The following is a 15654-nucleotide window of genomic DNA, read 5'->3' on the forward strand; positions in this document are numbered from 1 at the left end:
ATGAAATTTTGTGGCTCGATTCTGTATGTTTGGTTCTGCTTAAGTCCGGTAATGCCTCGTACCTTGTCCCGGCATCGGATACAGGTAAGGGGTGTTACATAGTCAAACCTATCTCATACTTATAGCAACTCACAAATTCAAACATTTCATACATTTATTACCTATTTTACCACTTATGCAAAATGGTCCTTAGTTAGGGTTTCCATGAAAACTACTTCACAAAAATTGTTTATTTCACAACCATGATTCATTTTCTTCCATAAAATTTTAGAAAACAACATGAACACTCTCATGGTAAAACCCTAGACTTTTCACCATTTTACAAAATAGTCCCCTCATTTGAAAGCTCATGTTACAAGGGTTCTAAAAGTACAAAAATCATCAAGAAAACCATCAAGATCACTTACTTGTAGAGAGATTAACTGGCTGAAATTTTCAAGCTTTAAAACCCTCCTATGGCTGATATTTTTAGTCAAGAAGAAGATGGGAAAGGGATGATATTACCTTATGTTTATTTTATTTTCTTCTTAGTCAAATAAGTCACCAACTTCACCTAACATTTGACTAAGTTAAAATACTTGTCTCATGGCAAGCCAAGCATTATTTTAAGGCTTATTTTTACTTTCAAAACCCCCAATTTATGATACATGACAATTTAACTCCCTTAACTATGAAATTAAGCTCTCAAACTCTAAAATTAATTCACCAAATTTTTCATGCACTATAATAAACATGTTATAAATCTAAAATAATAATAAAATACTTTCTCTGACGTCAGATTGGTGGTCCCAAAACCACTGTTCCGACTAGGCCCAAAATTAGGCTGTTACAACTAGGCTTAGGCCTAGACTGCGTATGCTCACTGATTGGTTATTTGATATGGGATTACACACTGAGTTTTCATAACTCACCCATCTATTTAACTGTACAGGTAATCCCCAGGCTTAGGCAGGTCGGTGCTGCGAGGGACTCGAAGGTGGCCACACAACCGCACATGCTTTCTTATTTGACTTTTAATTTATAAGTAATTTAGTTTGGGTACTTTAATTGTAATAAGGCCTCTTTAAATTTTTAATCTTTAATTTGGGGTTTTGTTTATTCTAAATTATATCTGTTAGCATTAGGATGCGAGTTTTCAAAAAGATAAATGCTTTTCAAAACACCACGTTTACACAACATGTTTTAAAAGCTTTCGTAAGAAACAATGTTTTAAAATTAATAACAATTTAATATGTTTAAGCTTTCGACAACTGACGTACATTTTGGAAAAATAAATGACATGCTATAAAATTATCATTAGGAACTATGACAAAGGTGAATATGGAAAAGGGTTTTCCGATGATGTCAACTTTTGCGAAAAACACTTCAATGTGACATCGCAAGATTTGACCATAACGTCTATGTTGGGTTTGGGGTGTTACAAGTATTCTCAATTTATAGGGTCAACTTGCGTACCTCTTACAGAAAACTAGCACCAATGATATGCTTTCTCTCTTAGCGAGGATATAGTGCTCTTCAACTTCTACTCCAGAGTACAGTCTAAGTCCTTCACAATTCTCTTCATCGACTCCATCCAGTACTCAGCCACAGTTGGATTTGTTCCAGCAACACCTTTGAACATTTCTATCCCATTCATTCAGAGCCTCTCCGCAACGGATCCTTGGCTCCCCGATCTAGTTTAGGATCTAGCAACCTATTGTAAAACCCTCAACATCACTTGGGTCATCGTGTCGTCACCATTTTCATTCTCAACATAATCCTCATCTGGTATTAGGTTTCCTCCTTGGACAATGGGTAACTCTATAGGTGCAGCCCTACATGGCCTACCCTTACCATGTCTGCTATGGGTGTTCAGAGTGGTCTTTTGAATGTTTTAAATCCAATGTATATCTACAGTTTTCAAAGAAAAGTTGAAGCTTTATTTATCCTCCTAAATGTTTACAATCTAATGTTTACAATTTATCTAAATTTTTAATAGTAATCTTGGATTTAATTCCCTACAGAAAAATAAAATTTTCAAAAATCTTGTGGCATGGTTTTTCCCAAAATACCCCTTTTTGATGCATGCATGCAAACATATTTCAAAATTTCACGGTGCAAATTTAGAAAAACTAGGCACTGATGCCACCAAATGTAACGTCCCCAACCTGGCGTAGACGTTAGACTTGAATTTGGAAGATTACGTTAGCCACCAAAATGGCCTAGTAAGCTATCGAAGTTTTGAAAAAAAATATTTTTAAGCATTAATTTAGCTTTAGAAGATAACTTAGTTTATTCTTAATTTATTTATTACTCAAAATTTTAGTATTGTTTAGTATGTGAATTATTAATGTGTGTCTTCTTGTGTTGTGTACATCTGTATTCACTAGCTTTCCAGAACTCATCTCTTTACTTTCTTTTCCCTTCACGATAAGTAGTGCGTAGGATAATGATGAGGGCAACAGTTCAATGATCCATCGCACAAACTTTCTTTCTACAATATATGCACCAAGCTTATAAAACCTCAAGAAGGGAATATGGGACATTTTCAGGCTAGAGACTTGGAATGGGACTTAGATAATTTTAGACAATTTAAAAACATTTTTTTAGAGGGTTGTAATTGTATTTTTTGGTCTATTTTAAATTTTGGGATTTTTTAATCTCCGTGTTTGCTTATTTGACTAAATTTGCTGTTTGAATTATATGATATTGCCCATATGAACTAACGAGACATTTTGTAGCTAGTAGAGCTTGCCGAAATCCAAGAACGCATTATTCCACTTATTATATGACTTATAATTTGATTTAGAAAAGCATGCTCTTAGGAGTAAATGCTTGTATGAAATATTTAGTATATGTATGGTAAATATGGATGGTTGGTGTGATTTGTGGTAGTTTTTTTGAGAATCACCTTGGTGGCTAATGTGTCGCTCGAAATTCGGGTAGAATCGTCCCAGCCGTGTTTGTGGTGTCATATAGATCTTTACTTGACTAATCCAAATTCGAGCCCGATTTAAATTTTTTTTTACCATAAAAGGTCATATTAGTTTAAGAACTTGATAACTTTTATCAATTTAATCCTTAAATTTAGATTCCATTAAAGTATACTAAAATGATATTATTAAATTCTGCTATGCCATCACCTGATTTTTAATTAATATTTTAATATATTTCTTGTATTTTTTAGATTTTAAAATTTTAGGTGATGGCGCCGTAAATTAAAAGTGTTACATCATCCGAATCCAAGTTCATGACAAAATTTCCCAATCTTGTCAAAGAAAAATGTGGACCAAGATGAAAAAAAAATTATTTCATTTAAGACTAAATATTGGTTTATCTAGTCTTAGTAACCTTAATCAAAATATTGTTGCTTTGTTGATTGCAGGTTCCGTTAGATTATCGTGTCTACAATTCAGAAACATGAATTGCATGAGAAACCTTATCATAATAGGATTATCACTCTTTTTAAGGATTTCCATCCCTCAATTCTTCAACCAATATTGGAACCCATCCCATCATGGCCTCGCTCACACCGATGCAACTTGAGTAAGTGTTTTAATTTTTTAAAAGAAACTCCAATCCCATAGTCTTCAATGATAAAAAAGGGTAAAACAAAGTGAATGATTTTTGCAGTGTTAAATATAACTTCTATTTTCAGTCAAATTTTAGAAATAATCTTCTAGTTAAACCCTGTTTATTTGTTTCAATTAAACTCTGATTAGTCTAGATTATTTTTTATTATTTGACCTATTAATTTAGCCTATAAATAGGCTCTTTTACAACCTTAGAAAAAACACCCATTAGAGATTAGAAATCATAACAAATTTAGAGAATTTTGTGTTTACATTTTGAGGGTTCTTTGTTTTCAGGTTTTCGGGATTTAGTTTTTTATCTCCATCTTTTGAACTCTTCATTCTTTTGCCATTATAGTAAAATAATCTTTGCCCGTGGTTTTTTATCCTCTTTAAAGGGGTTTTTCCACGTTAAATTTATGTGTTCAATTTCTCAATTTATTCTGCTATTTTTTCTTGTTCGTTGCTTAATCGGGTTGAACCTAACAAGTGGTATCAGAGCTAATTCAATTTTCATAGATTAGCCCGTTTAGAGATGGTAGCAACAAGATTTGAAATTGAGAAGTTCGATGGTGAGACAAATTTCAATCTGTGGCAAGTTAGGATGATGGCAATTCTAGTTCAATCTGGCTTGAAAAAGGTTGTTATTGGGAAAAAGCCTGAGAATCTAAATAAAAGAAAATGGAAAGTGCTTGATGAAAAGGATTTGTTTGCAATCTAGTTGTGCCTCACGAATACGATATTGCAGGAGGTATTGATGGAGAAGACCTCATCCACTTTGCAAAAAAGTTAGAAATTCTTTATGCGACTAAGTCTCTGGCTAACCATTTAGTGTTGAAACAATGTTTATTTATGTTTCGCATGAACGAAGGTGAGCTTCTTAGAGATCATATCAGTCAATTCATGACTCTTTTAAATAATTTAAAGAACGTTGAGGTTCATATTGATAATGAAGATCAAGCTATGCTATTATTGTGCTCTTTATCCTCTTCATACAAGTCTTTCAGGGAGACCCTGATTTATGGCAGAGACAAACTCTCGTTCGAAGATGTGAATGGTCATTTGTTAAGTAGAGACAAACTCGACAATGAGTTTCATTTGGATAGCAAGATAGATAGGCAAGCTTCCATTTTGGTAGCATTAAAGAAACGAGACAAAAGGTGTCGCTATTGTAAAAAGTTAGGTCACGTCAAAGCTGATTGTTATAAACTGCAAAATAAAAGAGCTACTGAGAGTAACAAGGAAGATGTAGCTGGTGCTAATTTGGCTGATGAAAACGGTGATGGTTTCTTGTTAATGTCAACGAACGATAACTCCAAGCTCACGTCTGAGTGGATCCTAGATTCAGGATGTTCTTTCCACATGTGTCCCAATAGAGAATGGTTCTCCACATACAGTTCGATTGAAGGTGGAGTTGTACACATGGGAAACGATTCATCTAGTACGGTAATTGGTATTGGTACTATTAAAATTAGGATACATAATGGGACAATTATGACACTCTCAGATGTCAGGTATGTACTTGATTTATGAAAGAATCTCATCTCATTGAGTATTTTAGAATTGAACGGATGCAGAATCAACATCAAGTCGAGTGACATTAAAGTATCTCGTGGAACCCTCGTTTTGTTAAAAGGTAAAAGAACCGACAGTCTTTATATTCTGGAAGGTTCTACAGTGACTGGTGAAATTGGATGTCCCTCATCCATTATGGAGTTGAAGTCAACTCGTTTGGAGCGGAGGCAACTTGGTCATAGGAGGGAAAAACGTATGATCATTTTGATAAAGAGAGGTTCTCTTTTGGATGCAGGTTTTGAAAAGTTAGGGCACTGTGTTCGTGAAAATCAGACTCGGGTTAGTTTTGATTTGGTAGTTTACAAGTCAAAAGTTAGAAGTCTTCTAATTTCTAAGCGCAAATTCGACTCAGTTAATTCCCTGCATAGTTCAAGATAGGCTCGTGACGAGCTTTGGAAAAGATGGCATTGTGGAAATATGATTCAAGGTGGAGATTTGTTAAATATGACTCCTATTTTCAGTTAAATTTAAGAAATAATCTTCTAGTTAAACTCTACTTATTTGTTTCAACTAAACTCTAGTTAGTCTAGATTATTTTTTTTATTTGACCTATGAATTTACCTATAAATAGGCTCTTTTACAACCTTAGAAAAAACACCCATTAGAGATTAGAACTCATAACACATTTAGAGAATTTCGTGTTTATGTTTTGAGGGTTCTTTGTTTTAGGGTTTTCGGGGTTTAGTTTTTTATCTCCATCTTTTTTACTCTTCGTTCTTTTGCCATTATAGTAAAATTATCTTTGCCCGTGGTTTTTTATCCTCTTTGGAAGGGTTTTTCCATGTTAAATTTGTGTGTTCAATTTCTCAATTTATTCTGCTATTTTTTCTTGTTCGTTGCTTAATCAGGTCAATCCTAACATGCAGTTCAATGCATTCGTGAACACCATGTTCTTAGTGCCAATAATGGTGGGATTTACGGTGGCGGTGATCTTAGCCAACATGATAAAAATGGAGAAATCGAAGAAAGATAGAAGGATGCCATGGTGGGTTAAGTTTAGATCATTTAGAGGAGATAATAGGATTGAAGAATTTTATACTTTGCCTTTTAATCTTAATAGGTTTCTTCCACTAACCTAAATTTCCCAAAATTAGGCTTGCTAATTGCATATAATTTGCCCCTTTTTCCTTTGATAAATATAGGTAGTAGGAGACGACAATTAGTGTAGCACCCCTTAGCCGAGTCCAAAGTCGGGACTGGGCACGAGGCATTACCTAACTTGAACACATGCATACAATCATTTCGAGTTATAAAAACTTGATCGAATTTAAAACTTTTCAATCTTAATCTAGAATTTCTTACTACGGGCCTACGAGGCCTAAATCACATTTTAAAAGTTTTGGAAAAAAATTTCACTTGAAATAGGGGCACACGCTCATGTGAAAGGGTGACACGCCCGTGTGGCCATTTTGACATGGCCGTGCTGATGGCCCATGTGGTTCACAAGGCCTAAGTACAAGGGGACACACGAGCGCCCCAAATCCATGTGAATTTAATTCCAAATTCAAACCTACAGGGGTTTTTACACTGCCGGGCACATGCCTGTGTCCCTTACACAGCCATGACACACCCGTGCCGTAGCCGGTGTGCCAAAACCTTGACATTCTGTTTCTCACGTCAGCAACCATTTAGGGGCACACGGCCAAGGCACACGCCTGTGCCTAGAGGTCGTGTTCTCCATACGGTTGAGACACACCGTCGTGTCTCTACCTGTGTGTTTGCTAGCATGCATACTAACTTGAAATTTTAAGGTGCAGGGGACACACGGTCGAGCCACAAACCCATGGGTCAGACCGTGTGTCAAACACGACCTTTACTCTGAGCTGGTAATAATCGGACCTGAAGTCTATCTGTGAAAACACGATGGCTCTTTTCAATTGGTCAAACAGATCGTCTATCCTTGGTAATGGATACTTGTTCTTCACAGCCACCTTGTTGAGCTGTCTATAATATATAAATAACCTTATCAACCTATCTTTCTTTTTCACAAAGAGTACCGGAGCACCCCATGGAGAATATCTCAGTCTCGAAAAACCCTTATTCGTTAACTCTTGTAGCTGAATTTTCAACTCCTTTAATTCTATGGGTGCCATATTGTACAGAACAATCGAGATGGGTGCCGTACCAGGGATAACTTAATTCCAAATTCAGCCTCCCTCACTGGAGGCAATCTGGGCAATTCCTCTTGAAATACATCTGTGAACTCACACACCATTGGTATGACTCAATCTTCAATTCAGATGCTTCAGTACTTAACACAAAGGCAATGTAAGCTTTGCACCCTTTTCTCAAATATCTCTCTGCAGCCATAGACGATATCACTACAAGTAAATTATCCAATCCACCTTATTCAACCCGAAGAACATCCTCGCTTCCACATTTCAACTCAATCACTTTTCGTTCACAATCCACTACAACACCATGAGAAGTTAACCAATTCATCCCAAGGATTACATAAAATTCATTAAACAGAAATAACATCAATTTAACCAGAAAACAATGGCCTCTAATTGTCAAAGGGCAATTTCTACATACTTGGTCAACTAACACATGTTTGCCTAACGAGTTGGACACTTTTACCACAAATTCAGTGGAATCAACTAGCATGTTCATAAGGGGTATTAATTTTATACAAATATAAGAATGGGTAGACCCCAGATCAATCAAAGCAACGAGAGATATATCATGGATAGAAAAAGTACCCGTGATCACATCAGGAGACGTTGCCTCCTCTCAGGAAAGTATGGCATAAGTCCTTGCAAGAGCTCTACCCTCAGACCTTGTAGCAGGATCTCTGGGTGCACCACTACTACTAGCCCCATTTCCCGAGTTCTTCTGTGGTTTACCCCTTGGAGGTGCATTACTCGATCTCACAACTTGCTCGCTACTTTTCTCGCCCATCTTGGGACAACTACGGATAAAATGATCAAGCGACCCATATTTGAAACAGCCTCTTTCATTTCCTCGGCATTCACCAAAATGACATCTACTGCAATGAGGACACTCTTGTTGATCCAGACGAGCACTACTAACACTCGCGATAGAAGTGGTTTGGGCTTTTGTCACCGCATACTGCTTATTCTTACTCTTGCTTGAGAACCTCACTGACGCATTCGATTGAGTAGGAAACTCTCTCGATCTCTTGGATAAGGTCTGATGAGATTTCGACATCTGTCTCTTCTTTGAGTCACGGGTCTCAATGTCAGCTCTTCTCTTTTCCTTGGCCAATTCTTCGGCCTTGCAAGCTCTCTCAACAAGTACTACAAACTCCCTCAACTCTAAGATGCCAACTAATAAACGGATGTCTTCGTTCGAGCCATCTTCAAATGTCTTGCACATAGTGGCTTCTGTATATACGCACTCCAGTGCATATTTGCTGAGCCTCACAAACTCGCCCTCATACTCCATCACTGTCATACGGCCTTGCTTCAGTTCAAGGAATTCCTTCCTCTTCTGGTCTATAAACCTCTGGCTGATGTACTTTTTAAGGAACTCCTCCAAGAAGAATTCCCAGGTTACCCTCTCTTTCGGTACAACTGACACAAGAGTATTCCACCATTGTTAGGTCGAGTCTCGTAAGAGTGACACTACACATTTCATGCACTCCTCAGGTGTGCATGATAATTCATCGAAGACTCTAATAGTATTCTCCAGCCAAAACTCTGCTCTCTCCGGGTCATCATCTATGTTTGCCTGAAATTCCTCAGCTCCGTGCTTCCTAATTCTATCCACTGGAGGTTTCTCTCTTCTAACCATTTCTACTCTTTAAGGAGCTATAGGGATGGGTTGAGGAATCGGGGGAGGTGGAGTATTCGGATTCGCACGAATAAACTCCAAGTATCATGCATCCATCATATAGAGGTAGGCTTCTCTAGCCCCTCTACCCTGACTCATTGTCACGGGCCCACTATCTACCAGCACGGTCCCTTCAACGGGAGCCGGTGCATTATTTTCCACATCATCCGTCATAGCCACGTCAGGATCCATTTACTATATTTAAAAACACAATTTATCTCATCAGGAGTCGTCACACTATCAATATACAACTATGGCATGTATAGCTAGACTCATACTCATGCTATGTTAGTCCTAGAATCCACTAAACCATACCTCTGATACCACTAAATGTAACACCCCTTACCCGAGTCTAAAGCCGAGACTAGGCAAGAGGCATTACCTGACTTGAACACATGTATACAATCATTTCGAGTTATAAAAACTCGATCAAATTTAAATTTTTTCAATCTTAATCTAGAATTTCTTACTATGGGCCTACGAGGCCTAAATTACATTTTAAAAACTTTGGAAAAAAAAGCCACTTGAAACAGGGGCACAGGCCCGTGTGAAAGGGTGACATTCCCGTGTGGCCATTTTGACATGGCAGTGCTGATGGCCTGCATGGTTCACACGGGCCAACCATAAGGGGACACGCCCGTGCCCCGAACAGTGTGAATTTAATTCCAAATTCGAACCTATAGGAGATTTCACACGGTCGGGCACATGCCTGTGTCTATAGCCCGTGTCCCTCACACAGCCATGACACGCCCGTGACACAGCCCATGTACAAAATCCTTGACATCCTGTTTCTGACATCAACAACCATTTAGGGTTACACGGCCAAGGCACACGCCTGTGCCTAGAGGCCCTATCCTCCACACTGCTGAGACACACGACCGTGTCTTAACCCGTGCGTTTAATAACATGCATACAGACTTGAAATTTTAATGTGCAAGGGACACACAGTGGAGCCACACACTCATGGGGTAGACTGTGTGTCACACACAACCTAGACGCATGCCCATGTGTCTACCCGTGTGGACAATATAAGGCTATCTACCAAGCCTTTTTCCACCCTAAAACACAATTTAACATCATCCATCATACCAAAGTCCAACATGACATGATTTCTCAACCAAACAACCACAACTAAGGCCTATACACATTTCACATATGCTTAAGCAACCAATTTATGATTTTAGCTATCCATGCACTAAAATCCACATGTTCAACCATGCCAACAATTTCACATTCATGAACAACCTTTTCATATTCATATATCAACTTTCGATATTAGCCATCATTCATGGCCTTATACAAAATGAGTCAAAATCTAAAGCTAGCCAACACATTTGGCTCCAAAAAAATATGACACTAAATCAAAATTATAAGGTCCTATACATGCCATATTCAGATTGTTAAGACTAACTGTACCAAGTGCTTCAAATGATAGTGTGAATAAGGCCTCCGACGTTCTTTGATCCACGGACTAACTTGGCGGCACTAAAAGGAAATGGAAAGGAAAAAGGGGTAAGCATAAAGCTTAGTAAGTTACATGTAAATAATGAAATTACTACAAGTTACCATAAGGGACTATACTCCCAACATATCTTAATTTGCACATTAAAGTGAGGATTCATAAGTGCTACCTGCTCATATTCATTTCTCATCTCATGTAACATACACTTAATAGTCATAGGCATAACTTACTCACTTTCATTCCTTACAACCCATACAACGTAAATAGAGCTTGAATTTCATAATGCTCATTTAGGTATCTGTACCACTCACAACATGGTCATAAATCTTCTCATTTCGATATAAACCATAAATCTCCCATTGAACCATTCGGAATACTACTGGATATTCAATAGCCCCAAACATGGGATAAGATGCCGACGCCATGTCCTAAACATGGTCTTACACTGGCTAGCACATCAAAGTTGATGCCATGTCTCAGATAGGTCTTACACTGACTTTCATATACCGAGGCCGATGCCATGTCCCATACAGGTCTTACACTAGCTCTCATCTAATGGTGTCGATGCCATGTCCCAGACAAGTCCTACACTGACACACAACAAGCTAACGCCATGTCCCAGACAGGTTTTACACTAGCTTGTATATCTCGTGGCCGATGCATGTCCCAGACATGTCTTACACCAGCTCTCGTCTCAATGTTGATGCATGTCCCAGACATGTCTTACACTGGCTGGTATATCTCGAGGTCGATGCATGTCCTAGACATGTCTTACACTGGCTCTCATAATGTGGCCGATGCATGTCCTATACAAGTCTTACACTAGCAAACATATCACCCAATGTCATGGCATGAATATCCAAATCAATTCCAAATGTTCAACCAAAAGTCTTTATTGCTTTAATTTCTCAACATGCATACTCATATTCACAATCAAAACAATTTATGCAATATCAATTCAATCACACATCATAACAATATAGTTGCATTATTAACATAGAACTTACCTCGGATTACAAAATGTAAGCGACTAGTCTATTTAATCTACTTGTTTGGCCTTCCCTCAGTCTAGGTTCGAATTTTAAATTTCTTGATCTAAAATAATAAAAAGTCACTCATTTAATCACTAAATAAATTTAGACAATCAACAATTCATGTTTTTGGAAAAATAAACATTTTGCCCCTAGACTTTCACAAAATGACCATTTTACCCCTAGGCTCGAAAATCAATTTTTATTGAATTTCTTCATGTCTTAAGCCTACTCGAACCCTTTTTACTCTTTTAGAAACCCAAAATTTCCACTATTTCACCATATTACTATCTATTTTACAATTACTACAAACTAGTCCTTTCTTGGTGTTTTTCATGAACACCACTTCACAAAAGTTGTTTATTAAACAACTAAGATTCATTTTCTTCCATAAAATTTCAGCAAATATCATAGATGCTCTCATGGTGAATCTCTAAACTTTCTACCATTTTGCAAGATAGTCCCCTAAATAGATAGCTCATGCAACAAGGGTTCCAAAAGTACCAAAATCTTCAAAAATAATAGTCTAAATCACTTACTTGAGAGAGGAAAAGTGGCTGAAAGTTTCAAGCATCGAAAACCCTTAGAATGGCTAAAAATTCCAGCGGTGAAGATGGAGAAAAAAAGATGATATCATACTTTTAGTCAAATAATCCACCAAATTTCACCTAACATTAAAAACTGTCTCATCTTTGTCTCTATGACTAGCCAGCCTATATTTAAGGGCTTAATTGCACTTTAAAGACCCCTAATTTTGGTTCTCTAGCTATTTAGCACCTTTGGCTATTAAAACAAAACTTTCGCCCTTTAAGTGATTTAGTCCTTTTTCGTAACTAGGCTCACAAACTCTAAAATCAATTCACTAATTATTTTCATACACTCGCATAATCAAACTATGACACCAAAATAATCATAAAAATAGTTTCTCGGTCTCGAATTTGTGGTCTTGTAACCACTCTTCCGACTAAGCCCAAAATCGGGCTGTTACAATTCGTGTAATTTTTCAAAAAAATTTATGAATTTATTTATTAATTTATATTATTTAAATGATTGTTTTTTTATAAATATTTTTATATTAGTGGCAAGAGTAATTAAAATATGAATTTTTAAAGTTTTCAACATTGCTATTAAAGTAAGGCCTTAACCTTTCGGTTGGCAGTGTGGTTGTTGACGATTATATGGCTGAAAATCAACCCTCCCTTCCCCCTTTATCTTCCTTCTCATTGAATTTTGTATTAGCTGACATAGTACTGGCCTGTGGACGCCAGTGAGATGCGAATGAGCATCCTCTTTTTCTGACATAATAATGCATTCCTTGGCTCCTCTCCTAAGGGTTCGATTTCCCATTTTTGGGAGCTCTCAAGCAACTTTAGTTTGCCTATTTTTACTCGAGATTTTCGCATTTATTGGGTGCTTGAGGTGTGTCCATTTTAGCAGGAGTGAAGGCATGGCAAAACTCTACACATCAAGGTCTAACCTTCTCAGCCCTAATGGCTAAACACCAACATATGATAGAGTTTTCAACTTGATTCAAACAAAGTATGATTTTCTTTTGTAATTCATTTTGTATTTACATCTTATTTTGTACATTTATCTGAGATTTGATCGTCACTTGAAATTTTTTTTGTTGAATGGATATTATTTAAAAAAAAACCTTACCATTAAATTGAAATAAAATAAAAGCATACTTGCATATTATGTTTATTCTTTAAAAAACAAAAAACAAAGATACTTAGTAGCACTATAACTACACTTTTATACCATGGCTGATACATGAAATTGCAATGAGACTTTGAATTCAAGTAATCTACCCAACAGAGTTGGTGCCCCTTGGCTTGTGATACCAACTCAGTCAAGGCAGGCTCTGTTTGTTTCATTGAAAATGGTTTCCGAAAAATATTTTCTACATTTTCCTATGTTTGTTTCATAGAAAACAGTTTGGTCAATGGAAAAATTTAATTATTAAACATACATATTTAATTATTTATATCTAACCATATAATAAATTATTAATATAATAGAAATGAAATTAATAATGAATAATATTATTCATTATTTTTTTATACAATGACTAGAACTACTCATAACTCCTTCCCAACCCTTAACATAGGAAAGCGTTAATGCCCTTCAATATGCTCGAACCCACAGTCTCTTGCATGTGCAACAATGTCGATGCCAATCGAGCTAAGTTGACAATTTTATTCATCATTTTCATTTATATATAAGTCGCGTGTTAGTTAATTATTTTTACTATATCAAGTTTCTTGACAAATTAACGAGTTAATTCCTTCCAAAAAGAAAAAGAAGTGCTAATTATAGTAAGTAAAACTTGGTCATATTATTTACCCACGCTAATTAAAATAGAAAATGTTTAGTTGCTTGTAATTTGGCCTTACTCCCTCTATATAAGATGGTTTGAAACAAAACAAAAGAAAGAAATCATTCTCTCTTTGAAGTAAATAAAAATAAAGTATGGCTATTCAATTTAATTTTGTTTTATCCATGTTAATACTAGTACTTTTGTCCATATCATCCGTTGAAGGTCAAGGAGGAGGAGTTGGTGGTGTTATGTTGCAAAGTTTGGTGCAAAGCCAAACGAGAAAACAAATTTGAGTAAGGTAAGCAAAATATCATATAACTTTATAGTCATCAGATAAAAGTATACATAACTATTTTCCAAATCTCTTATCTTTATATGTATCTTTTTTATTTTTTTTCCTTTAGTTTTAGCCATTGTTGGATGCTTGGAAAAAAGCATGTGCCTCGACATCTCCGTCAAAATTGTGATTCCTAAGGGGATATATTTTTTAAGTATAGCTACCTTAGATGGTCCTTGCAAGGCTCCTATTGAGCTTCAAGTTGAAGGCATTGTGAAGGCTCCGACAAACCTTGGTGCTTTCAAGGAGCCTAAATGGACTGGCTTCAATAGAATTCAAAATTTCAAATTGTCTGGCGGAGGAGTTTTCAATGGCCAGGGAACCATTGCTTATAAAAGGGAAGGTTGCAAAGGTCATGATTATTGTGGTTCACTTCCTATTGTAAGTTATTTTCTTATTAAGAAGTTATGACTTTTGTTTTTATAAATAGAATTAAGTAATAATTATTTTTTGTTTCATTCTGGAATTAAACAGAACCTAACGTTTGATTTTTTAACCAACGCAATGATATAAGATATAACTACCAAAAACAGCAAGTAGTTCCACGTTAATGTTCTAGGACGCAAAAACATTACTTTCGAACATTTTACTGTATCTGCACCTGACGAAAGCCTAAACACAGATGGGATTCACATTGGGAGATCAAATGGGGTCAATGTTCTTAACTCAGAGATAAAAACTGGTGATGACTGTGTTTCAATTGGGGATGGTTCCAAAAATTTGGTTATCAATGGAGTAACTTGTGGACCAGGACATGGTATCGGTATTGGTAGTCTCGGATTATTTAAAAATGAATAACCCGTTGATACAGTTACAGTAAAAAACTGCACCATGACTAATACTTCCAATGGTGTTAGAATCAAAAGTTGGCCTGGTGCTGAACCTGGCACTTGTTCGAACATTCACTTTGAGGATATTACCGTGACCAATGTCAGTTCTCCTATTATAATTGATCAGAAATATTACACATGGAACAAATGCAAAATAATGTATGTACATATTTATCAAATTCCTAAAAGAGCAAAAAGAGTTAATCGGTCATTGAATCATTATTTTTTTAATGCAAGAAGAAACAAAAAGTTAAACTAAGCAACATTAGTTTCAAAAACATTCACGGTACTTTTGTGCGTCCAGAAGCTGTCGTGCTACTTTGCCTTGTGAAAGTGTGGAACTTGAATAACACCCCTAACCCGCATCCGTCGCCAGAGTAAGGTTAAAGGCATTACCGGACAAATCGGAATATTTTACAAACAATTTAATAACATTATCTACAATATAGTCAAACATCATTATAAAGTCCCTCATATAGGTCTTCGAAACCTTAATCATACTTTAGAAAGGGGTTTGGACTAAACCGAGCTCAGACAGAATTTTTCAAAATTTAAACATTTTTCAAAGTTACAGAGGTCACATGCCCACGTGAACAGGCCGTGTACCTAACACAACATTAGACACGCCCGTGTGTCTGAGCCATGGCCAAACAGAGCATAATCATACATACTAACTTAACCACACGGCCACAAGACACGCCCGTGTGTCTTCATCGTGGTCAAAACTGACTTGGGTCATAGAACCGACCATAC

The 15654-nt window shown here is 36.5% G+C and overlaps 1 long non-coding RNA gene across 1 annotated transcript; it reads left to right on the forward strand.

Annotated features, from left to right (window-relative positions):
• Nucleotides 1-13869: 13869 nt before the first annotated feature.
• LOC121213693 (uncharacterized) lies at nt 13870-14537 on the forward strand. Its single transcript, XR_005909147.1, has 2 exons — nt 13870-14032; nt 14139-14537. It is a non-coding gene; the product is annotated as an uncharacterized lncRNA (long non-coding RNA).
• Nucleotides 14538-15654: the final 1117 nt, after the last annotated feature.

Source organism: Gossypium hirsutum, chromosome A02 (genome assembly GCF_007990345.1).
Source record: "Gossypium hirsutum isolate 1008001.06 chromosome A02, Gossypium_hirsutum_v2.1, whole genome shotgun sequence".
NCBI lineage: Eukaryota > Viridiplantae > Streptophyta > Magnoliopsida > Malvales > Malvaceae > Gossypium > Gossypium hirsutum.